At 40.6% G+C, this 26,754-nt stretch overlaps 1 long non-coding RNA gene across 1 annotated transcript; it reads right to left on the reverse strand.

The window, feature by feature from the left end:
• Positions 1 to 24,278: 24,278 nt before the first annotated feature.
• On the reverse strand, positions 24,279 to 25,522 carry LOC147626914 (uncharacterized). Its single transcript, XR_015268506.1, has 2 exons — positions 24,564 to 25,522; positions 24,279 to 24,447 (listed from the first exon to the last, which is right to left on the reverse strand). It is a non-coding gene; the product is annotated as an uncharacterized LOC147626914 (long non-coding RNA).
• Between the last annotated feature and the right edge of the window lie 1,232 nt (positions 25,523 to 26,754).

Raw genomic sequence — 26,754 nt, forward strand, 5'->3', positions numbered from 1 at the left:
TTTGATGCCTGCAGATAGAGGGGCCACTTGAACAAGAGATGGCTAACATTAAACACTCTTTTCCTTTTTCGTTTTTTTGTGTAAACCAAATAGAGAGAGAGAGAGAGAGAGAGAGATTGTTTGATGCCTGCACACAAAGATAGTACGGCTTGTGTGTGTGTGTGAGAGAGAGAGAGAGAGAAAGCTTGATGCCTGCGAAGAGAGTCGCCGCTTGGTGCAAGAGAGAGACCCTAGCTAAGGTATATCCTAAGCTTATGGGACATATAGCCGGGAGTGAATCAAGGCCCATTACACATCGCCATACCCCTGCTTGCCCATGCTAATGTGGTGGGGGTATCCACTGCCCATAATTCATGGGCAGGCAATCTCCCTTGCCTAATCCCTCGCCCACACATGGGCGGTGGGGTATGTGTAACGGGCCTAATTAATACTACAATACAATAGCCAAATCTGTTTTTGGCACTTATATATAAAGTTTAATGAAAAAAAGAAGTGATAATATGTTTGCATCAATAGACTAACATCTTTTCCACACTTGTGAGAAATTATATTTCTTAACACTACAAGGGATTGGGCTCATACCCGCGCTCTTAGCCGCTAAAAATGACTTGTGAAGAAAAGTAGCAGGCCTGTGTATCAGCGCGTGTATAATCGCGGCCAGAGACATGCGTGTAAAACCGCGTTTAAAGTACCTCTCAGACGCGCATATACACGGGTGTATAGCCGCGTTTTTTTACACAGACGCGTTAATACACGCCCCTATACACGCTTCTTATTATATTAGACGCGCTTATACACGGGTGTATAGCCGCATCCTGTTCAGTTCCCATGTCCCAGACGCGTTTTTACTTGCGTGTATACACGCGTTTCTATAATTTAGATGCGCTCGTACACGCATTATTGCCAGTTTATACGCGTTAATACACGCGTAATTTCCAGGGTATCCGCGTCAATACACGCTAATTTTAGCAGTTTTGATGCGTTTATACACGCGAACAGAGAGCAAAAAAAAAAATCCAGAGAGTGCTATTTGGTGCCTGAATACTGTTCCAGCATTCCAGCACCCAATAGCACTCTCTGGTTTAGGGTTTTTGGTGCATTAGACCATCCCATTAGACCATCCACGAAGAACATATGCACGAGGGAGATTAAGACAAGAACGACATGAATGCATACATTGTCATTACACGATTCAAGACAGACATGAATGTAATACTATCGATCAATCAATTCAATATTACTATCAAAATTTCATACATGTATACAAGGGAGTCCATATCTCGAAGTAGCCCATGGCTTGAGTTTACAAAAAAATATATACAATCACATCCTAAATATGGAATGTGATACTACAAGTCTGAGTACTACTCAGACCCAGATGATGACTCGATGCTCCCCCCATGCTCAGATGAGCTCGCATCGGTCGGAATGTCCGAGGAGTAGTGCTCACATCCACCCTCTGCAGTGGCGGCCGGTGGATCATCAGCAGCTTGTGCCTGTTCAAGTAATATATAGTATATAAGTATATATATATGCAATTCAATAAACCAAAACCATTCGTTACGAATTTTCAAGTACCTGTCGACCGTATGGTCTCATGGCCAACTCAAACTGCGCGTCCGTAATACGTCCCTCGGCTCTGAAGATGGCCCACGTGTCACGTCTGCTATGCCGGCGAGCATACGCAGTATCGTGGGTTGTGGGCTTCCTCCCCGTAACCCGTCGCTGTATCATAATCAACACAATTTGTAAGATTAAAACAATTCATAGAATCAATGAATTAAGTAAACAATCAAATAAAGTGACAGGATACTTACGAACTCTGCCTCCCATGACTCGACGCCGCCAGATCCGAAATGCGAAGATCCAACGGTCTCCATCTGGATCCGTCGTGCCTCCACATGCTGCCTGCTCTTCACGCCACCCTCTGCTCGTTTCTTTGCCTCCTTCCACTCGCGTTTGTGCGCAGTGGCAGGTTTCTCGGCAGGATAGCCACCCGCAGCTACATTTAGCCGGTCATCGTACGCGAGTTTTTTAAGGTGAGATCTTTTATTACTTAAGATCTCCCTTATTCGCGTCCTTCCCCATACATCCGAGAATATAGCATGTGGGGGATTGGGGTACCGACTGTGTACAGCCTCTATCACCTCCCCAACTAATCGGCTATTTTGATCTTTAAATTTAATAAAACAATTTCTATATGAGTTTGATACTACCCCACGCATGTACTCCATTACCTCCCTCCCCCTCGCATCCATCACTATCCCGCCCCTATCCGTCACATCATAGCAAACCACTCTCTCCATCTCTCTCATCTCCTCCTCTTCCGAACTGTCTCCTCTAACTCTTCTCCCTCTATCTCCTCTCTCACCCCGTGCCCTACTACCTCCCCCACCTCCCCCACCTCCCCCACCAAAGCACCCGCCGCATCCTCCACTCCCACTCTTCCTACTGCTGCGGGTGGAGTCACGACTGGGGGATTGTCTACGTGATGGTGGCTGTGAGCCCTGACGTGACGGTGGCTCTGAGGGAGCACGTGATGGTGGCTGTGAGGGTGTACGTGAGTGTGTCTGGGACGAGGTATGTCTCCTCGGTGGACGTGGAAGAGGAGAAGCTGCAAGCCGTCTCGTCGGACTTGGAGGAATAGACGGCACTGGAGTGCCCTGGATACTCGTGGTAGGGGTATAGACACCAGGCAGGAAAGGAGGGGGATGGGCATACATATACTCTGTAAGCTCAACCGGACCAGGTTGGCGCCCAAAGTGATTCATCATCTCCATCAACCAATTGCTGTACGCAAATGGATCGGATGAAGAACCTGGAATATCCATAAAGAACCTGCAACAAACATCATCATGTACATCATGGGCTGTCTCTTGACTCACACATTGTCATTACACAAGTCAATTGCCTGCAAACCATGAAATCTGAAACGCCGCAGTTTTCTATCTGCAGAAACGCGTGTATACACCCGTCAAAAAACGCATGTATACACCCGGCCAAAAACGCGTGTATATGCGCGTGAAAAAACTCTGCAGACAGGTTACACGCGCTTCTACACGCGTTTGTACACGCGACCTACGAAAAAATTTTCTCGAAAAGACCGACCCCCCGACAAAGACAGAATGTCCTTATAAAAGGACCAGCCATTGTCGCCCCTGTCAGGATGCAGCAACCCAATCGTGTGCAAAAAGACAAACCCAAAGAGCAAAGAGCAAAGTAAACAAATCTGACAAAAGAGACAAGGCACAGGACAAAGTGACTCACCTCTGAAAAAGTGAGTCCTCTCTGCTCCTTCTCTGCTCCCTCCTTCTCCCGTGTGTGTGCTCCTTTCTCTGCTCCCTCTTTGCTGTTGGAAGAGGCGAAAACAGGCGAAAACGCATGCACTGTTGATTTCTAAGTTCAAAATCTATATTTGGGGAAGGCGGGCTATTTTTAGTTTAAATATGCCGCCGCATTTATGTTCGCGTTTACGAACGCAGGTATATTCGCGTGTATAGGATTTTAGCTGCGTTTATACACGCGTTATGCAGAAATTAGCCGCGTGAATACACGCGTTTTTTAGGAAGTAGCCGCGTTTATACACGCAAGTTTTAGGAGATAGCCGCGTGAATACACGCGATATTGTGCTTTCATTAAAAATATATAATGAGTTTGTGTTTTTTGGTTTGTACACAGGATGTCATCAACCTCTTCAAGCAGTTCTGGGGAAGATGAGACAATGCGTCATCGTAATCGCGATGTGTGGTTGGGACAACGGATCAAATGTATGTGCAATCGATGTCAAGGATGCATTGTACGAGCACGTCGAATTACCTTGAATCACATCTCCATGTATGGAGAATGGAATCAAACAGGTTTAGAGGTGAGTAGATATAAATTGATGGTATTCAAATGACTCATGGTATCCAAATTAAATTAATAGAGTTAAAACATATAATTTGATAAATTGAAGCAGGATGCAGTACCACACCCTAACATGGTACCCTACGCGCAACGAGAGCACGTAAAGCGTCGACGAGATGATGCTGGAGCTTCGGGATCTATTGTCAGAGATGAGTGGGAAAGGGACGACAATAGCCCTGCACCCCACGAAGTTGTGGAAGAGGAGGTGCTTGATGATATGGTGCGGAATCTTTTTAAGGATGATCCCAAAGGTATGGACGACGATGATATGGAACAAGAGCATCTTTATAAAGCTTCATCGACACCGGTGTTTGAAGGGTGCACATTCTCAGTTTTACGTGCTTCCCTTGAACTACTTAATATACAAACAGTTTATGGATGGAGCAATGCAAGTCTTGACGCATTGTTGAAGTAAGCATTCTAACTTATAAATTTGAATTAGTGGTTTAAGGTTTAGGATTTAAGACTAATTATAATTGATGATATTGGATGCAGGCTATTGTCAAACATGCTTCCAAAGGAAAATAGACTACCCACCTCAAGAGACATAGCGAGGCGCTATGTGACATCTCTTGGAGGACTGGATTATGATAAAATACATGCATGCGTCAATGATTGCATTCTTTTTCGTGGGACGCATAAGGAGGCTCTGACATGTCCCACTTGTGGTGAAGCAAGGTACAGAACAGATATGAAGAGTTTTGATGTACCTCGTAAAGTCTTGCGACACTTTCCTATAATTCCTCGCATCAAACACATGTTCAAGTGCAAATCCATAGCAGAGCTCATGTCATGGCATTCCTCACATCGATCGGATGATGGCATGTGGAGAATTCCCGCAGACACTCCTGCTTGGAAGCATATTGAAGATGAGTGGCCCAACTTTAAAACAGAGCCCAGAAACTTGAGACTTGGCCTGGGTATGGATGGAGTGAATCCATTTGGTTTCAAAAGCACCGCATACAACGTGTGGCCAGTTGTGCTGGTGAATTACAACCTTCCACCATCAATGGCGATCAAGAAGGGACATCTTATGTTATTCCTTCTAATTCCAGGGAAACATAAAGTCAAGCATATGGATGTTTATCTTGAACCACTGATTGATGAGTTAGAGGAACTATGGAGAGGTGTTGTGGTGGTGGACATTAGTAGGCCTCCCTCCTCTCGACACTTCGACTTAAAAGCAGTGTTGATGTGGACAATGCATGACTTTCCAGGATACAGCGATTGTTCTGGTAAGAATTCTAATTACCTCCCTACTCTATTACTATTGGCTATATATATTAATTAGACGGTTTGACTTTATTATTCTAACTTTTATTTATATTTTAACAGGTTTGAAAACATCGAGTAAACATGCATGTCCTGTTTGTGGTCCTTCGTTAGTACATGAGTATGCTGATGGTTTGTGTAAGACTGTATTCGATAATCATCATCGATTTCTCCCCTCAGATCATCCTAAATATGTTGCTAGTAAGAGTAACATTCCTCCACAAACACTTCGTGCAAAAGATTGGAAGCGTATTTGGGAGTCTACAACTATTCTTCCTCCAGATGGCATGAACAGGTATAGTGATGTTTTTTCAATCTTGTTTTGTGTAGTCTCTAATTGGATTAAAGGTCACATAGAGCAATCCCTTGTGCAGGTACTCCATTTTTTTTCGGCTGCCATATTGGACCCATCTTAAGATCAACCATCTTCTTGATCCCATGCACATCTTCAAGAATGTGGGATCTGGTATTTGGGAACATATTACTGGTAAACGAGACAATGTTAGCGTACGTGAGGACTTGCGGGTCGCAGGACGTATGCGTCAAGCTTGGCCACGAGAGGTGGGTGGGCACGTTCGTCTTCCGCCTGCACCATGGATTATATCAAAGAAAGAGGAGAAGCAGGTAAAGCAGGCCATCACCACTTTGCGTACTCCCACTGGATGCATGAGATCATTGAAGGGAGCCTTTACAACCACTAAGAAAAGAGGCGTTGAGCAACTATATGGGTTGAAGTCCCACGATTGGCACAAGATGCTTCAAGTAAGTGTTTTCCAAGTCTTGTACGTACGTTGAAATTAAATTTTGTAATGCCATAAATCATAAATGTGCTCTTATGTGCGCAGTTCATACTACCTACTAGCATCGACCATTGTGCGAATAAGAGTTTGAAAAAATGTATTTATAAGATGGGCGAGCTTGTGAGGTATGTAAAACCCATGCTCAGATCACCCTTCATTATACCTTGCAAAATGAACGTGCATTAGGTATAACGTACTATTTATTTATTTTTCAGATATGTTAGTTCCAAAGCAATTGATCCAGCCACGTTGGATGATGCGCGTGTTATGGCAGTGGAGGTGGTTTGTTTGGTAGAGGAGACTTTTCCGCGAACCATTCTCACAAGTCAACTACATCTCATTGTGCATTTAGTGGACGAAATTGCTTTATGTGGTACTGTGCATGCACGTTGGATGTTCTTTCTAGAGCGCTTCATGAAGACCTTAAAAGACTTTGTGAGGCAAAGTGCAAGGCCTGAAGGAAGCATGGCCGAGGGTTGGTTGATACAAGAGTCTCTTGTATATATTTCAGAATTTCTTGGTCAGGTGGACAGCTCTTTGCCACGACTATGGAGCAATCAAGAGGACTTGAGGATGACCTCTATTGTGCCTCAAGGAAAAGGACAGAGTAAAGTAATTGACAGAACATTGATTGATGATCTCAATTTCACTTGTATCCTTAATAGTGATGTGATGAGCAGATGGGTTACAAGATATGAGGATGCAAAGACAAAAAGGCAAGCAGAAAGAGCTCTCTTTCGGAGGCAACATGGCTCTCGGAAGGCGTACCCTAAGCATCTAGCAACACTTCCGAATGATATCCATGTTGATTGGTTGCATGAGGAAATGGAGAGAGCAGAGAGTGACGAGGGGCTGCATATCACGGCGGAAGAATGGGAGTATGCATGCACGAGGATGCATGTCAAAGGTACATAGAACTAATGTTTTGCATTAGTTGTAAGTGATTTGCTTTTAATATTTATTCACATTACTTACACAATATTAATATTGCTTCTATTTTGGTCCAGTGCACTATGTTCAATGCTATATGGTGTGAAGGCAAGCATTTTCGAACACAAAGAATTAATGAAAAGAGAAATACACAAGATTGCGGTGTCATTAGTAGCTTTGAGGGAGCTAATGGAAAAATGGATGATTATTGTGGCATAATCCAAGACATATTTAGGCTTGACTTTCGTCGCTTCTTTGTGTATGTTTTGGATGTCAAATGGCAAATGAACGTGGTGGAAAAAGGGCCTGATGCAACGATAAAACGCCATGCAAGTGGATATGTAACTATTGACTCTACAAAGTTCTGGCAAACAAAGAAAGATAGGCTCGTATTGCCACAACAATGTGAGCAGGTATGCATTTTTTTACTAATGTGTTTCATGTACATATATATCTAAGCTCGCGTACCCCTTGACTTTTGATATGCTAATTAATTACTGTACTGTGTGTATTTGAGTAGGTTATCTATCTACCAATGGTGCATGACATCAAATGGTGGTACGTCATCCCTATTGCACCACGTTCCAAAGTGATGTATAATACATTCACTGATATGGAGCATATGGAGGATGTAACAAGCCGCAATGAAGATGACGTCGAACATGCCATTGAAGATGTTGTGATCGATGATCAAGAAATAAGAGATGATCCTGATAATGAGGATGAGCATGCCATTTCTCATGATCATGAGAATGACCCTACCATTGAGGATGATGGTGATGTTGATGAGGATGATCAGGACATCGATACCATTATCAATGGAGTACAGAATATCGATAGTGGAATAAATTTAATCGTAGCCTTACCAATTGATCAAATGGATATTGATGTTGATCGTTTGACAAGGATGGATCTTATTGAAGATGAGATCGAACCCTAACCAATCCGTCACTGTATGTTCTAAATTGATGACATTTCTATCATTTCATATGCATGATTTATTTTTGAATATATTTCATTGTTGTAAATGCATGTAGTGGGATTGTGTAATGATGTATACTGTAATGTACTATGAGATGGTTTAAGGAAAATAGTTTTTAATTTTGTTAAGGAATTCAGTTTTTTTTCAGTTTTTCTCTGCCATGCGTGTGTTAATCCGTGTACAGTGGCGTGTATTTATCCGTGTATAATAGCGAGTATTACCCCGTAAATATTATCGTGTATTTATGCATGTATTACTGCGTGTATATAAACGCGTTTATACACGCGTTGATAAATGCAAATATACACGCGAACTTAAATGCTAAAATACACGCGCTCGATTCTATTCAAATACAAGCGCGACCATACACGCGTTCGTAATTTATCGCGTGTATGAAACGCGTGTATGGCAGCATTGTCTTGTAGTGTAAGGGTGAATTGGAGAAAATCCCCCAATCTTCCACAATATTTTCTTCATTTTGTTTACATACAAGGTGAGGTTATCTAAAATACACTATGATAGTACAAGCCCATGGGTAGGTGTTATGTGCATGTCATATTATGTGCATATATTAGGAGGCTAACCCACCCTAGGCATGTGAGTATGGGATCATGGGAACATGCTCTAGTGGGACAAGGGTTAGGAGGTAACCCACCCTACGAATGTGAGCATGGGATCATGGGAACATGCTCTAGTGGGACAAGGGCTAGACCTAACCAGGGCTGGGGTTAGGGTTAGGCAACCAAGGGTCACACATGGAAATGGAGAGTCAATCTTGAGTCACTTGAGAGCTCTCCTATGTAATAGGAGCATGGGAAACTCTCAACAGATGTTCTGTTGGTAGAGCATAGTATCTACTCTCTTGCCATTTCATACTAGAGCTACGTGCTGTTGGATTGAAGATATACCTCTTGGTGGTATGGGACACCAAGGATAGGTATGTGATTCTTCATTACTATGATGTGTACACCCTTGGGCTCAGGGGTGGTCAGGTGGATGAGTATATGTCTAGATTATGTGTGTTTATGCATAGTGATTAGCTATAGAGATCTTGAGGCTTTTAATAGTAGGCCTTATGGTAGTCCTTATATATATGCTAGCTAGTGTGTAAGCTCTTTTTCTTAATACATAAGAGCTCATGCATAAGCACTCTTATGTATATGCATAAGCTCTCGTGCATAAGCTTTATACACATACATATTAAAATGACTAGAAAAATCACAATGCATGTGAGGGTGCCTTATGGAAATGAGGATTAGACTCTTTCTATGCATAATGTATGTCAAGAAAAATAGTGCTAGAGATGAGATCTATATGAACGATTATAGTATATGCCACTTAAAATGTCAAAAAAGAAACATATCTATGTATCTACTCTATGCTCCCTAATCCATAACTTAGAGATGGGAGAGTATCGAAGTAGATGTGAAGGTAGGCCATAGTATTTTAAGTTTTACTTTCAAAACCTTAAGTTAAAGAAGAAATTGTTTCTACATAGCAAAAAAACAAACAGTATTTCATGAGCTAATGTATAATAATGTATATGAGCTATTTCACATGAGCTTAGGTATAGGTTGTCATGCATCACGCATACATAAGCTCTTAGGCATAATGGATGATACATAAGAGATCAAAAAGATGATGATGGTAATATGATAAGTGATAAAGCCCTAAGCTCTAGTTCAATTCAACATAGCTATTCTCTCTACTGCAGGCGAAGGAGAAGACATTGGAACCCATGATTTTATCATATCGTTTAGGTCTTGATGAAGATGTGAAAATATCTCCCTAGTGTTATTATTATGTTTTGAGTCCAAATTTAAGTTAAGCCTAAAGTACTAAATCAAACATTAGCTCGGGAAGATAGGAAACATGAATCTCATCATGTCCAACCAAGAGTAAAGATGAACTTGTGAGAACATATGGCAACACACACAACTTAATTTTCAAGACCCTACTTGACTGTGTTGATTTCTAAATGCTTATGCATCCTATGAAGCTAGGCAGCCACATCAATAAAAATACCCTAACTCTCTAGGAGAAAGGGCCTTGTAGATCATTACCACCTCACACATAATAAAACTCTATTGTTCTAGGAGACTAGTGACAAAGTTGGAGTGTATTGACACATGACATCATGCATTCTACATGTCTCGTAGAGACACATGCATGCATCATGCATACTCATGGGAGAAAGGGCCGGACACATCAAAGGATATGTGCCACATGATGTATGCAATTGCTTGAATCACAAGCAATTTGCTATTTATGTAATTACCAATCAAAGCCCCGCACCCATCCGTCTAATGTGTTTTCTCTTTTTCTTCCATTCTCTCATGTGTATCCTCAATCTATTGAGCCCCCATGATCTTAATTTTTACATCTTGCTCACTCGGGGTGTATGTTACCAGCGGCACATGTGAAGAAGTGAGAGTAGCACCTGAGTGTGCTAGCACGTGAGTGTCCTCTTGCAAAGAGAGGAAGAGAAGCGTGTGAGTGTGCGCTTGCAAATGGAGTGACACGACGAGTCGATCACGGGGGGGCTTGTCCGTTTACAGAAACTAGAATGATTACCATGCAGCCGTCTGAGCATGGCCATGAGCCCGTACGATGCGAAGGCACTCATAGCCGGAGGTACACATACAAATAATGTTACTGGTTAGGATCTAACTCTCGCGTCGCCGAGCGCACTAAGGTCGCGGCTGGCTTTCCAATGGTAAAATTAAAACATCGTATCCCAGCGTAAATCATAGCTCTTTATCAGGCTTACTTAATTGATTTGATTTTTTTCTATATGTCGAGTAAAGCCTGCACAGTGCAGTGTGCGGGCCATCAGACACGCCAGTACGAGCTTCCATCATTCCTTTTTGTCTGCTACTGCAGATGCTGCTGCTCGTGTCATCTTCTTCCAATTCGGCTTCAAAAAGCTCTCTTATAAAGGCGAGTACTCCTCCACCCTGCTCGAAAAAATTACTTTTCTCAATGCTTGTTTTCAACCCTTACAAATTAAAGGCAATGATCAGGCTTAACTCTTCCAAATTAGAGGCAATGATTAGGCTTAACTCTTCCAAATTGAAGGCAATATTAGGCTTAACTGGGATGCAGGTTCGAAATCACCAGAAATCGTACAAATACAGGGATTCGTAACTAAAATGTGCAAATTTCATCATTTAAAAATAAAGGCAACTTCGAATTTCAACCAAAAAAATTACACTATAAATCGGGTTATGTGAGCACGGAACATGCACGATTCTAAATCTGTAGTACGCTTTCAACACACATGCATGTGATTCGGAATTATCACAATGCCTGACGTGGGCGTAGCTTACCGACATCTTTCTTAATCGCATTTATTCAAAGGGGAAAGCAACACGTCTGCGGAGAAGCCTGCGGCCACCGGGGAGAACACCCAACACACACACACACACTGTCTCTCACACAGTCAGTCTCTCTCTCTCTCTCTCCCTCTCTCTCTCTCACACACATACCCACACATATACAGAAAAGAATCACGACAAAGCTTGGAACAGGACAATGATCTCTCACAGCTCGTCACCCCCCCCACTGTTTCATATGCCCGCTTGCGCAAAGACCTATCAATTCTCCTCACATAAATTTTGGAGACAGGACCTTGCGGTAGATTCAAACAGTAATTTCCCGTCTTTCTCGATAGTGCTTGACAGCCATCAACCTTTTCACATCTTCCCTCACCCGAGCCTAAAGCCCTTAATTCTTGAGGTATTTTACCCTTCGCATAGGGGATGGAAAAAAGTCACACTTAAATAGAGAAGCTTCCTTTTGAAAAATCTTTCAAATATGCACCCACAATCTTTGTTTAGAGGCATTAATTAATTTGCCTGTGGGATCTTATAAATATCTACCACAACCCAAGGAAAATTACTTAGGGAAATGCTTTTTAAAAAAATCTTATTGTATCTCCTTTATTTGGAAGTTTTTGACATATGGGAGTTCGTCATGCTCTTTGTCGACTTCTAGAGGCATCTCAGAAGAAGTTCCCCTCTCTCTCGCCAGTGTAGCCAAATCCAACCCTCTTCTGCACTCCTTTTGCCTCTCTTTGCACCTCCATCAGATCGCACATCAGTGCTTCTTACTTGTCATGCCTACGTTCCCACCCTTCGATTTTAGAGAGTGAGGATGAGGGGGTGTTGAGGGTGATCATGAGGATGGTGAGAGAAGGTTGCTGAGAGCAAAGGGGAGGGAGAAGACTGTGCAGGTCGGGTGGGGGGCTCTCACAAGGAGGAGGCTGCAAAGCGAGGTGCAAGGCTGAGGCGGGGTGGTGGTGAAAGGTAGATTTGTATCAAAAGCAGGCGTCAGTGGCATTTAATTAATAGCCCCACTAAAAAGGGTGAACATGCACCCACAATATATGCACTTCTTAGATGAAAGGAAACAAAAAAAAAATCTCTTCAAATGAGATAATAGGGTCTCTCTTAACACTATAGTAAATAGGGGGTATATATAATTGTGTTTCTATCCAAAAGAAATTAAAAGAGTTAGAGATTGATAAACTTACATTTCACTGTTACAAATGCAATTGATAACATGGCTATAGGTTCACAACTAGGATGCATACTAAACCATATGACATAACCATGTTCACAAACAACCACAAAACTAAAAAAGATAAAAAATTTAGGGAGAATGGGAGAGATTAGTGTCCTGCATTCTACCTCAAAAACTTTTAATCAATTTTAACTACATATCACTAAAAGCACATTGAGAGCGTATCACTAATTAATTTTAACTACATATCACTAAGAGCACATTAAGAAGATAAAGATCTCATAACGTTTAGGTGAGCAAAAATACTTTAGATTTAATATCCAAAATACTTTAGATTTAATACTTTAGGTGAGCCCCCCTATTGGGGAGACACATCGGGAGACCTAGTGCTACTTTTGCCAAAGAAAAAGCATCATCTCCCCCTCCGCTAGCGTGTCTACTACACCCCCAGACTCCCTGCTACGTCGTTCATCATGGTGGTGAAGTTGAATGTGAGGGAGCAAGAGCAGCTCTAGTAGAGGAAGGTGGTGTAGGCTCATCACACCCATACCCGACGGGCCGGCACCACTCGGCCTTGTGTCTATCAAAGGCGTGGTTTGCCCCAACTACTGAGCAAGTGGGGTAGATTCCGCACGGCGTCGACTGGCCAAGTGGGGTAGACTGCCCCCATGGCATTGACCAGCCCGAATTCAATCCCTCTTACATAAAAGATTAAAATATAAGACAAATAGAATGCATAAAAGATTAACTTTGTGTATGTGAAAAGGTTTGATGACGGAACCATACTTGCGTCAGTGTAAACTACAACCAAGCTTGCTACCCATATCGCTCATCTATAACATCAAATTGGCCACATCGGAATCTTGACGGGTTGATTAACATTACTGCTACATACATGCATGGGCAACAAAACACGATTGCTCTAGCCCAAGTCCATTCAAGACCTTTATTAGATAACTACAAGAATAAGGAATCATGAATTGTGTTAGCCATAGTAGACAGGCTAATCCTCAAGTAGAGGAGGAAGAGCTCAATTCTGATGTTCGCAAGGCCCTTAATAGAGCCCAGCCGGGCCCTTTCAAAGGAGAAGGAGAAGATTTAGGTGAAACTCTTGGGCAATGGATAGAGGAAATGGAGGAATACTTTGATGTGACTGGGTATAACAACAAGAGCAAGATGGCTCTTGGCAGGCTGAAGATCATTGAGACAGCTCGAGTAGCCTAGAAAAATCATTGTGATACTATTCATTTGGATAGGAACACCCAGACCTGGGAGGATTTGAAGGCCTACAATATTTTTGAGAGACATGCTTAACAGCAATGATGGTAAGTGTGGTCCCCACTTGAGCTCTTTTCTCTTTCTTATTGATAAAAGGAAGCCTCCACTTCCAAGAAAGTCTATGCTCTGATACCAATGTAACTCGCAGCGCTTGGGGCACTAGGGCCTTTGACACACTTATTGATACCATCGATGCATATTAAAACATTAAAACATGGCCACAGCCTTAACACATATCCATTATCACTTTGCATAAAACATAAAAGCTGGACAAAACATCCACAAATGCTGAAAATGGAGCTTGAAAACACAATATATTAGCTACTTTTGAACACCACACACAACCCACACCACACCACACCACACATATAATCAAAGGCCAGGCAAATAATAAATCAAAAATAAGAGAAAAGGAGAAGGGCTACGTGGAATCTCAAAGGTACAACATGAGGCCAATCAAAAGCTGGAAAACAAACAAAAAACACATGTTAGCCCACACACATATGAAAAATCTAAAGCAAGAAAAGGATGGGGGAAGGGATTAGGTTTAGGGTTTAGGGATGGGGGAGGTGAGAGGAGAAAACTTGCAAAATTTTAAATAGAACTTTCAAAACAAACAAAAAACACAGTATGTTAGCACCACACACATGCAAAAAAAAAAACTGAAGCAAGAAAGGGATGGGGGAAGATCTTAGGCACCGCGATTTTGTTAAAAATTTCCCAGAGTCAAAATAGACGTCGAAATAAGCCTTGATACAGGCATCAAAATAAAAGTCGATAAAAACTATTTTCGATACGTGTTTCGACAGTCATTTGCGATACTTGCTTCAATGGTCATTTGAAAAACTTGTTTTGTTGGTTATTTCGACACCCGTGTCAGTTTACTTTTTTTGAAAATTTTCATTTGAATTTTGATTTTTTGGCGGCCCGACACCTTTTCATAAAAATATGAATATATTGACTCGACCATGCATAAACTATAAAGGAAGCTCCACCCCCCCTCATTTAAATCCAAATTCACATGCATATTCAACATACATGGAGCCTGTGAGTGCTATGAACCTTTCAAATTTTGTCAATTTAGAGGAGAAGACGATGTGGCCATGTAGTCATTGAAAGTATCAAGTCACTCGACATCGAAGAATTTGCAACAAGCATTCCATAAAAAGGGGTGTATTTCTAGTGGAGCACTTGTAACATTTACTTACTGACCTCAATGTTTGCCCACACAACAATGAACCGGTTGATCTCATGTGGATATCCAACCTGAGCGAAACAAAAGAGCAAGGGCAGAGGAAACCTTGATGGAATTGGAACCCGAGCAAGATTTTACTGACTTGGATCAAGTTCTAGAACGTGACATGGACAACATGATAGATGCCTTGCACGACGATACTTACCTCAGAGTAGACAATCATGATTTGGAGCATGAAACGGTCTAAGAAGTAGAAGACATTAGACGATTTGTGGATCATGCTTCTCGAGAGGAGAAAGAGCTACACAAAGATATGGACAAACCAAAGGGACCCATTTATGCTACCAGAGAATTATGAGTAAGTCGTCTTCAAGGTGGACCTGAGAGATCATAGGTGGTTGTTTGTAATCCAAATTGATCCATGCAGTAAACAAGTATTTGAAGATATGGAAATATCAGATGAAGTAGAGCTTGAGAAACCCACTCAAGAAGCACAAGAAACCAATATTGATCCAATTGAACAACTAGAAGAAGAATCAAATGAATGTATAACTGTAATTCAACAACTAGCACTTGAACTAAAAGCAAAAACAATAGCTAATCCAGAACTCAAAAAAGAACTAGAAGAACAACTTTGAACACAACCACCCCTAATGCCTGAAATAGAAGAGGACTCTTGAATAGCCACCACGGAGTAATCTTTGTATGTCTAGTTTTGGGTCCGCTCAATTGTATACTATATATTACTAGTATGCAGGAGATTGATTTTGTGAATCTTTTGAAACAGTCTCGAAGTGCACTTTTTTTTTTCTAAACATAAAGTAAACTATGCTTTTTTGTGAGAAAAAGTGTTAATTTTATATTAATCCAAGGACACTTTATACAATTGAATTAAGCACTCAATACCATTGGTGAAATACATGTTTTGCAAAGTAATGAATGGCATGCAATTTTACAATGTGAGCTAGATATCAATTTGTCCATCTCTAAAAGGTGCACAAGGTTCCTATGGTGGCGGTAAATGGGACGAGGTGTTAAGAGAGGAGATAGAATATGTATCATCCGCATAAATATTTTGGATACCAAGCAACCAACACTTTACAAAATGACCCATGCCCCCAAAGGCCATTTGGGCATGGGCCATGTTCAGCATGGGTCCAAGCCAATGCCTCAAGGGTTCACCTAAAAATATGTAAGTGTAGTTCATGATGAGGGGCATATTAATTTTAAAAAGTTACAGAATTACATTTATAGGAGGGGTTTTTTTAAACCAATTTTGAAAAAAAACTGTAAGCTTATGAAGAAAAAGGGGTCATTTTATTCACAAAATTATGTAAGTGTAAGGGGTTTTTAAAATATGCCTTTAAGGCATGTGATGTTGAAATTCATGGTGTTTATGCTAGATCAAGATGAGTGCAAGAGAGAGACCCACAAAATACAAGAACACATCTTGTTTATTAAGTTGCTTATGCATACAACTTGGCCTTTGTGGTTGTTTTCCTTTGACATTGGGTATTGAAGGGAGATTACAAGAGTGTTAATGGGCTGATTTATGAAGAAGAAAACCAAAAAATTTGTGATGTTTTGGCTTAATTAGAAAGAGAATGGCTTATGAGAGTGCAACAACCCTTAATCAAGCCAAGGATGTTGCATAAAAAGAGATTACGTTGATGAAGCTTATGGTTTAGCACTTAGGGTTTGTGCCCAACCACTAATTCTGATGGAGATGCGCTTCATTAGTGTCAAAGAACACTTTCTTTGGTGATTAAGATCACCATTAGTGTTTAGCAACACTATTAGTACTTAAGAGTACATTTTAGTGTCTAATGACACTCGTATTGGTGATTAGATACACCATCAGTGTTTAAGAACACTCTTAGTGCTTAGAAACACTCCGTAATGTTGAGAGGCTCCCCTTTGTTGATGGCTACACCCACCAATGGTGTTTAGCAACACCTTTAGTGCTTATAAGCACACCTTGGAATGTCGAACACTTGATGAAGCTTGATGACTATAGGACTCATCAACACCTCATGGTGTATGTCAACAACTTCAGAGGATCTAGAGAAAAATCACTTTCAAGAAGCACTTAAGTCATTAAGGTTAATTAAGCCAAGATTAGTGTGTAAAAACACTATTTTGAAGCTTTTATTGAAGCTTCCATGGCTTCCTCACAAGGCTGGCCTTGTTTTCTGCAGCTTGCACGCATCAAGGAGCCATTGAGGCTCATCTCTTGACTGTAGACCCTTGAGGCTTAGGGCTTCAAAATCCCTAAGCTTGTGTGGCTTGAGCTTACCCACAGGGTGTGAATTGATGTACGAAAACCAGCGCTGCAGAAATCGTGTGCCGGCCTGCTCAAAGATCAATGCCGCAGCTAAGTGAGATGCAAACCAACAATTGGCCATATGAAAGTGAGCACTCGAAGATGTTCTTCAACTTCCTAGTTGAAGTCACGCCAAGATATGGCCTCCACAAGCAGTTGGAAGGCCTCCACTGGCTGGGGGTAGATGAGATGCACTTAAAGAACACTTTTTTGACCTAGTCTACAAGTTGCCTAGCTCTAGATACCATGTTGAAATTCGTGGTGTTTATGCTAGATCAAGATGAGTGGAGGAGTGATACCCACAAAATACAAGAGCACATCTTGTTTATTAAGTTGCTTATGCATACAACTTGGCCTTTGCACACTACATAATGCCTTCTAGCTTCACCTTTAAATAGGTGAGCTAGTGGACCATAAGTCCATTCACACACACACTCTTCTCCTATCCTTTTACATGAACTTAATCTTTTAATATGTGATACATAGGATTTCTTCATAGTACACCCCCCAAGGCCCATGCCTAAAATGGCACATGATACTAATCTTTTTTCATTATGAGCTTCGAGAGTCAAGGTGTTATGAATTACTAAGTTGCACATTATTCCAACGTCTTAGCATACCATGAACACCTTGACTTGAAGCTCGTAATGCACAAGGTTGGCAACATACACCAACAATCTAGTTGGACATGTGCCATTTTAGTTTAGGATGCTTACATTTGTAGACGGTTCTGATTTCATGGCAAATGATTAATGGGGTTTTTGGGATATGGTGTCAATATTGTAATGGGTTTTGGGGTATGCTACGCTATAAGATTGACACCATACCCTAATAACCCCATTCAACATCTGCCCCATGAAATCCAAAGCTTCTACAAATGGCACCTATAATATGTAACCTCTTAACACCACATATCATTCAACACATGTACACGTATCACATTTCCAACGCCATTCTATTGTACATTGTCTCGTACACATCACCTAACATAGAATATATCTTCTTCTTGAAATCCAAAAGATCCATTTTGAACTTGATAGATTGGACTAGATGCAAGTACAACAAAACCTTTGGACTAGAAACGAGTACACCACATCCTTAGGATTACTCTCTAGAAGGCGATATAGGTAGCCATCATTGGTCTCTTTGTAGAACAATCCCCTCACCCACGAATGAATTCACACAGATCACATTACCCTATCTGTCCTTTGTGGCTTTTTTGACATGTTGCTTTTCTTGAGTGCATCTCACAACATAGAATTCCACCCCCTCAACATTACCATGTTCAGCGTTCAGTGTTTACTGTAAAATTATCCCCAATGCACAGTGCATCATTAAGTGTGTCATGGTGTCCGTCGATTGTTGGATTTGAACAAACCTTCTCCATTTTCCTTGCATATAAGCACTACAATAACATGACAAGCTTCTTACTTCGAGGTCTGTGTTTCGTGAGAATCCGCAGATGCACTGCATAGCACATGACCTTTAAATCTTTCTAAAATCCCACATGTATGCTCTATCTACATCCCCCACCTTAATCTCCCACAACACTCTTTTTATGTTTCTTTATTTCTTGTACTTGAGATGGTGTATGCACCATTTGTCAAGTTGAGCTATAGAACATGCACCACATCTGATGCACATTTCGATTTCACTCCATCTACCTTCAAGCATTCTTGTGTCAAAGCGCTTTTCAACACATCCCTTCCCCATTGTGATCACTCTTTCCATTCCCGAAATCAAAGAAGTTCCAAGTCATTTCAAGGCATGTGAGACTTGTATACCTAGCCACAAAGTAGAATGGTCTTTTGGCTTTGAATTGTGATGCTGCTCGATTGGACCAAACCCATTGTCATTGTAGAGGTAGCCCTTTCTCTTGCAACCTCCCATGGTGTAGCATAAAACAATATTGTACAAGAATCATGTCATGTTGTCGATCATCTAAGATATAGAAGTGGATGATCTTTTGAATCTTTCCTGCAACACAAGCATATGTTACATACACAAAAGCAGTAGCCTGACTAGATTTCCAATGCATTAATTGTATTTCATTTTGATCTTGGAATGTGTAGTTCTTGGCAAAATCCACTACACTAACACAACCACATCTTTAGGGAAATATTTAATGCATTGTCCAAATTGCTCGGCCTGGCATCTGTAAACAACATTATGTTTGATGATGGCCTCAAGGCAAACTTGAAAGAGTGAAATTTGTTCGTTGCACCTCCTTTCTTTGACCAGCAAAATTTTCCTTACAATACATCTTTTGATAATGTAGTGACGCTAACCTTTGTGCTTTGGGTGGAGTCTACCAACCTCTTTGCTACATGTTTGATGAGAGTAGATGCACAGTGGCCCATGAGTACCACAACAGATTTGGCATATCACGTCTCGTAGTAAGAACATGTTGAATACAACAGGTATACTTATCTTTGAGATTTCAAACAAAAAATGGTTTCAAGGACTCAAAGGATCATTGTTGTATCTTGACATCTAGGTGCTGTGAGTACAACAACATGTATACCTATCTTTGAGCTTTCAAACAAAAAAAAACGGTTTCAATCGCTCAAAGGAGCATTGTTGTATCTTGGCATTTGGGTGTTGTGAGTGACTAAAACTTGAGGAAAATATTAGCTTGCATTTTGCAACATGTCCCATGTGAGTAGTTCATTAAACATACATAGCTACTATCTCACATCTAGTTCAAAAGATAGCTACTATAGCCTGACTATTATCTACTACTTTCAAAGAGCTCGTATGGCCTACTAGCTCTATTATTATCTACTACTTCACCACTACTTTAATGGATAGTTCACAACTAGTTTAGTGGATTAGTTTAGTTTAGAGGTATTAGATACTAGCTCACAACTATTACACGAGATAGGTACTAGTTCATAGCTAGTTCGTGAACTAGACAAAATGAGGTACTAGCTCACAACTATTTGAAGACATAAGTACTAGTTCATAGCTAGTTCCTAAGATAGCTACTATTAGGTACTAGCTCACAACTATTTTGGGAGATAGATACTAGTTCATAGCTTGTTCTTGAGATAGCTACTATTAGGTACTAGCTCACAAATATTTTCGGAGATAAGTACTAGTTCACATGTAGTTCCTGAGATAGCTAGTAGCTCACAACTACTTTTGAGATAGGTACTAGTTCACAACTAGTTCATGGCGATAGCTACTATAATGTACTTACTTTTACAACTACATTCGGAGATAGGTCATAGCTAGTCCAAGAGATAGGTACTATGAAGTACTTTCTCACAAATGCATTGGGAGAAAGATACTAGTTTTCATAGCTAGTCCAAGGGATAGGTACTATGAAGTACTAGCTCACAAATACTTTAGGAGATAGCTACTAGTACATGAGTGCTATAAAGTACTAGCTCACTTGATGATGTAGCTACTATAAAGGACTAGGTCACACTATTTCAAGAGATAGGTACTAGTCCATAGTTCAATTCATGAGGTAGATACTATAAAGTACTAACTCACATTATTTGAGGAAATTGATACTAGTTCAAATGTATAGATAGCTACTACTAGTTCACAACTATAGCCATATAGCTACTATCTCCCAAACAGATGTTCCCTATTCTGACCTAATCCTGTAGATAGCTACTATGGACTATTAGTTTACAAATAGTTCAAAAGATAGTTCCTATTAGCTAATACAAGCTTCTAGCTATGCATAACCTAAATCAATGCTATTAACCATGCATTAGAAAAGAAGTATCTCACCAACATACTACACTCATAGTATTTCATGTTGGGCAATAGGCAATCCAGACATAGGATATTACTTGCCACATCTCAAGGAGACGCATTGGATGTTCCTCGTGCAATTTTCTTTCAACTCATTTTATGGCAAATGTCCTTCTTATTTGGTGAGACTTTGGGATGAGATGACCAGAACACAACATACAAGTTCCTTCGATGAATGTTCACAATGTTCTTAAGATAGCATGGACATTGATGTCGACTCCTTCCTTGGTGCAAACCCCAATAGAATTCATTAAGGCCATCATGTTGCTCCTTTTCAGAAATAGCTATTCATTTGATCTAGGCCGTTTCACCATAGCTAGAGTATTTTGAAACCTAAAGACAATTTCTTTGTTAACCCACACTTTTGTTCTATTCTTTCTATCTTCAACATGATTGAGCGATGGATGAAGACACACTCGTCTCTCCACACATCTCTCACTACCTCAACAGTCATCCGAGCTATTTTTTTCAAAAAAATTGACACTAACTCATTTCTAATGTTTGAGCATTTGAGACTATCGCTTGTTGTGTCTTCATTAGTGTGTACATAGCCCCCCAAGTTGTCCTTTTGAACCACTCATGTTGCAGTATTTTTTTTTTAGCTTCATACTGCCTTATTGTAATCCGCTCCCACATAGAGCATGTGGCGCATATGGGTGATGGAAGAACCTTACATTTACATGGTTTTTCTTTGGCTTCCATATATGTAGTCTTCCAGGTGTGGAGATGCACTACATGGAGTCTTGAGACAAATCTATCATTGGTGCAAATGGGAGAGAGCAACCATGACTGGAGCCTTGTTGCATAATTGAGCCACAAGTTGGATAGAAAACTTCATTATAGCACTCCATTTGTATTGCTTTTATTGTTGAGACGTGGATAATGAGAGAGGGAGCATGGAGAAGGGTAGAGTGGGAGGGGCAGGGTGGAGAGGGGGTGTGTGGAGGATGGTTGGGTAGGTCGTGAAGTGAAGAGGCTATGAGAATTAATTATATAATTTGAGAGGAAATGTAGAGAGTATTAAATGCCTCTTAACCTTCGAATGAAAAAACATACAGATTTTGAACTACTTTTAAGGGGAATCAATTAAAAGAAATCCAACTATTAAAATCAACTAAATAACAATATCGTGGACATATTTTTTGGTATCATGTTAACGTGTATACACCCAAGAACAATAATATACCCTAATGAATTATCTAGATATATATCATCAATACATGCAAGTTGCTCCGTGAGATCTTTGATCCTTGTTGTGAGGAACTTATCCTTAAATATGCATTCATATGCTAATACTCTAACTTTGTGCATAAGTAGGCCACTTTTGCCTTGTTATGTACTTGGTAAAAAAGTGAAACAAGCATATTCCAAGCCTGCTTGGTAGTTTTACTACTTGAGTGATTATGAGGAATAATGCTCTTTTTCACAAAAGAGTTTCATGTGCCCGTGCATCCCTACCATCCCATTTGGATTTTCTTGATATAAGAGCTCATTTGCATGATGTTGTAAGGCTTTCCATAGACATCGCGGGAGAGTGTCATGTCAAATTTGTCTTTGTTTGATTTTATCTTTTCTGTATTGTAGTAGCATTTGGTGTGTAGATAGGGTTCTCATCCGTCATTAACATCACATATTCTTTGAGCTCATATTATCAATAACTTTGAGAGCATCATCATGCGTGTTTACGTTTTTTGCATTCTTGCTAGTAACACTTCTACACTCTACACTATGCCATCTTTTATACACTTTGCAGGATTGTCCATAATCTCACTGATCTATTGGAAATAGCCATCTCAGGTATATTCAATGAGCATAGACAATACTTGCACGAGTTATTTGCATTTTGTGTAATAGATTTGTTATTTATAAGCTCAATTGACAGGCAATGACTATTTGGGATGCTTCTTGTTGAGGATAAGCTTGATGGGACAAACTACCCATTGTACTACTATATGCTGCATCATGTATTTGTTGCAAAAGGGCTTTAGAATATTTTTAATGGCATTAAGGCATGCCATGCCTCATTAGCATATGTACTTTGGATGGTGATATTAGTTCAGATGTAGCTGTAGCATTTGCTTGTCAATGATGATGATGACCATTCTAAATACCAAATGATGCTATAGTGCAAAAAAGCCAAAATCAAACAAAGGTAATTTTGAACTGACACTCCTCGAGACGTCCATGAAAGCCTCATAACATACGAATGAGCTTTAAAACACTCCCAAAATAGATATACACCACCTTGTAACACGTAAAATTTTAGTTAACATAATTAACATCACACTTTAGGGTATAGGTTCTCCACCTAAGAGGGTAGACTTTTTAAATCAATTTTGAAAAAAATCCGTAAATTTATTTTAAAAAAAGGGATCATTTTATTCATGAAAAATTCACAGGTAAGAGGTTTTTTAAATACCCTTTGATGTGAACGTACGTGATACACATAGGGTTTCTTAATAGTTCACCTTTGAGGTACACATGCTCCAAGAAAAAAACCTCTAAGAATTTAGTAATTGATCATTTTGGCCAAAATTTTTTGTCTAGTGGATATTTTGTTCATTTGGCTATTTCTAATGCTAGTCAATTTGAATATTTTTTTAATTCTAGAAAATTTGTATATTTTTCTAAATTTTTACCTTAATAATCTCTCTCCCTCTCTCCTTGCTCTCAAGGAGAGAGGGAGAGGGAGAGGGAGAGAGACTATCTCGCTCTCCCTCTCGGCGGAGAGAAAGAAGGAGAGAGAGAGAGAGATAGAAAGAGGGAGGGGGAGAGAGAGAGATGTCTTCCCTTATGAAGATCTCGCTACCGTTGAGACATGTTTGTGATTTTGAGAGAGAGAGATAGAGATGTCTTGCCTCATGAACATCTCTCTCTACCCCTTTGGGAGATGTTCATGATTGAGAGAGAGAGAGAGAGAGAGAGAGGGAGGGAGGGAGGGGGGTTGTGTCTTCCTATTCCAAAACACACTCTCTCACAAGGGTATCGACTCTCTCATTCGCATTGGAAGGATGTCTATAGAATAAGTTGTGTGTGACCTTGGCCTTATAGAATGTATCTTGAAAACCCCTTATGTTTGATATTGGCCCTCCTAAATGACCTCTTCTTCAGGACACGTATACGTTTTATGTGAATCCGCAAGATCGGCTTCACCTTTGGAAGCCTTTCCTGACATAGCCACCTCTCCACATAAGCGGGGCATATCATGAGTTGCTCCCATTTTGACCCAGAAATAACCAAGTCCACTACACCATGTTGGCACCGGCATGCTACACGATTCACCATTTAATCACCACATCAAAGGTATATAGCTGTGTATTTATTGCATGAGTTTTTTACATTCTCGAATCTGGATGCCATATTTCAGGACAATATAATAGCATACTTTGGCACTCTTGAATCTGTATACCTTATACCAGGACAATATATAGCCCTTTGGGTGATCAATTCCAGCTTTGCCTATATGCTTTGACCACAAGGAACACACAGATTAGCCTACAAAGGTTGGCTTTGATGCACACAAAGAGTAGACTTCAGATTAATTACAAAAGGTGAATCAAACTAGATTAATCGTAGACACACCTTATATACCCTACTTTCACTGGTGGAAATTACGCTGATCTCGTCGTCTTTCACGCTTCTGTACAACTGCAATACTGGTAGACAGATCATCTCAACTTTGGTGAAGATTAAGGGCACATAGATGATTAAAGAGAGTAAACTGCTGGGCGCCCACACGATCCGAGAGAGAAGCCAAGAGATCTTTTTACCAACAAGAAGCCTACGCTGTGGAGGCTAGGGTTTTGGAAAAAAACGTTTGCCACCGATAATAATCCATGAACCCACCAAGAGCAAGACTAAGGAATAATGCATGGAAAAGAATGCTGTGTGGCAGTTAAGTGATGGTTACTATTAGAAGGGTCCAGTTGCTCAGGGTTGTTTTGTAAACCTTGCATTGTGGTAATGTATTGCGGACTAGTCTAAGCTCTTTTTTTCTCTTTTTCCAAAAAGAAAAGAGACCCTTCTGTTAGTTAAAAAAGTCATATGCCGTGAAGGCAGAGTACAAAAAATACGACAGTAAAAGGAACACAACATAGAGGGGACTTCCTCCATAGCTGGTAGTTCTCAGAGGAAGGCTACATTGCTAATACTGAGGTAGAAAGCCACACTAGGGGCCTAGTCTAAGTGTCGACACCTACCTCCCGGCCTCAAAAGAGTGGGGATAGCATCCATCGTTAAAAAAAAAGGACCCTCAATCATTCAGAGGATCCACAAGGGTCGTCTCGAAACAGTGTCATCTCAAGGTTGGAGGCTCTCTACTAGACTGTGACAAAACAGAATGATAGCGAATCAATGAGGGTGCGGATGCTTGGGGGGGGCGCTATTGAAACGTCCATTTCCCCTAAGTAGGTGAACAAGTGCCTGAGGGCCCGGTCGTTGGGAGCGCCACAGAGGCCCCAACAAGCGTGCTTTGAGGGGTTGTTGGGACTAAGGCATATGCCTCTTCTATAGGTGGATTGTAGGATGTGAGGGGTTCACCTCTGTCTCACCCACAATTGTTGTCTTCATGAGACCGCGTTTGTCTTAAGAATGAGACCGCGTTTGTCTTAAGGGTGTGGTTGTGATAGAGATGCTTGCAATGATGAGCATCTCTTCCACCCATGGTCCTCAAAGGGGTGTAAAAATTGAATATATTAACATTGGTAATTTATAAATTACCTCTTTATAAAGACACTAATATATATTGTTTTGATAAAGGGACTAGCCCCCCCTCCCTTCGAGCCGGATTCCAAGGCAGTGAGAACTCATGTCTTTGAAGCCTACACTCTATATTTTTAGTAGTGTAACAATTGTGCCCTTGTTTGTTATCAAAAGGTTTTATATTTTTCTATATTTGAAAGTGTTTTGTACACCACATGTATGAACAACCATAGAAGATACGTCAAGTCATCAAGTCATCACTCTACAATTCGACAAGACACATTGATTGGACTTTAGTACCTCCACCCACCTTTATTGTCATATCTTTATGGTGACATTGGATGCTATGCTTTGATGTTGACATTGGATGCTATGCTTTGATGTTGACCCTAAAATTTAATCATGGTACTGTTGGCGGACAAACAATCATCTCTCATGTTGCACACAAATAATCTTTTGAAAAATTATTTACATATTATATTTTGTGCAATATGGTGGCAATAATCAAGTATCAACCAAATCTTTACATGCTTGAAATTAGTTGATTGGTTGGTTATTTTAAGCTCATAACTAATTCAGAATAGGGAAATATCTAAAAATGGAGACAATATTTTTTAAAATATAGATAAGTAATATATGAAGTATGCATGCATTAAGATTTATGCATGTCTCTTGCATACATGCTAATGCATCTAGCTCTATGCATGCATTAAGCTTTATGCATGCTTCTAACAAACTTTTACTTTACGTATGTGTATAGGATCATGACCGATACCCTGGGAGGCTATAGCCCCTTGGACATGCCGCATCACACCTCTACCATGCCTACTACACAGGCTCTTAGCCCAAAGCAGTTCTTTGAGTTTATCTCACAGGATACCCTTGAGAATAGAGCCATGGTAGAGTAGTACTTTGGGGAGGGGCCAGGCCCTCCAATCCGTCCACCACTGCAGCCACATCGATCCCCACTCCCTTTCTTACATCGGAATGCACCCCTAGCCATCACTCGACTATGTGTAGACGTAGTAGTGGTGGGGGTGGTTGTTCTAGGATTAGTGGCACAGATGCAATG

This window comes from Cibotium barometz, chromosome 21 (assembly GCF_041138505.1).
Source record: "Cibotium barometz isolate CiBa-2024 chromosome 21, ASM4113850v1, whole genome shotgun sequence".
Taxonomy (NCBI): Eukaryota; Viridiplantae; Streptophyta; class Polypodiopsida; order Cyatheales; family Cibotiaceae; genus Cibotium; species Cibotium barometz.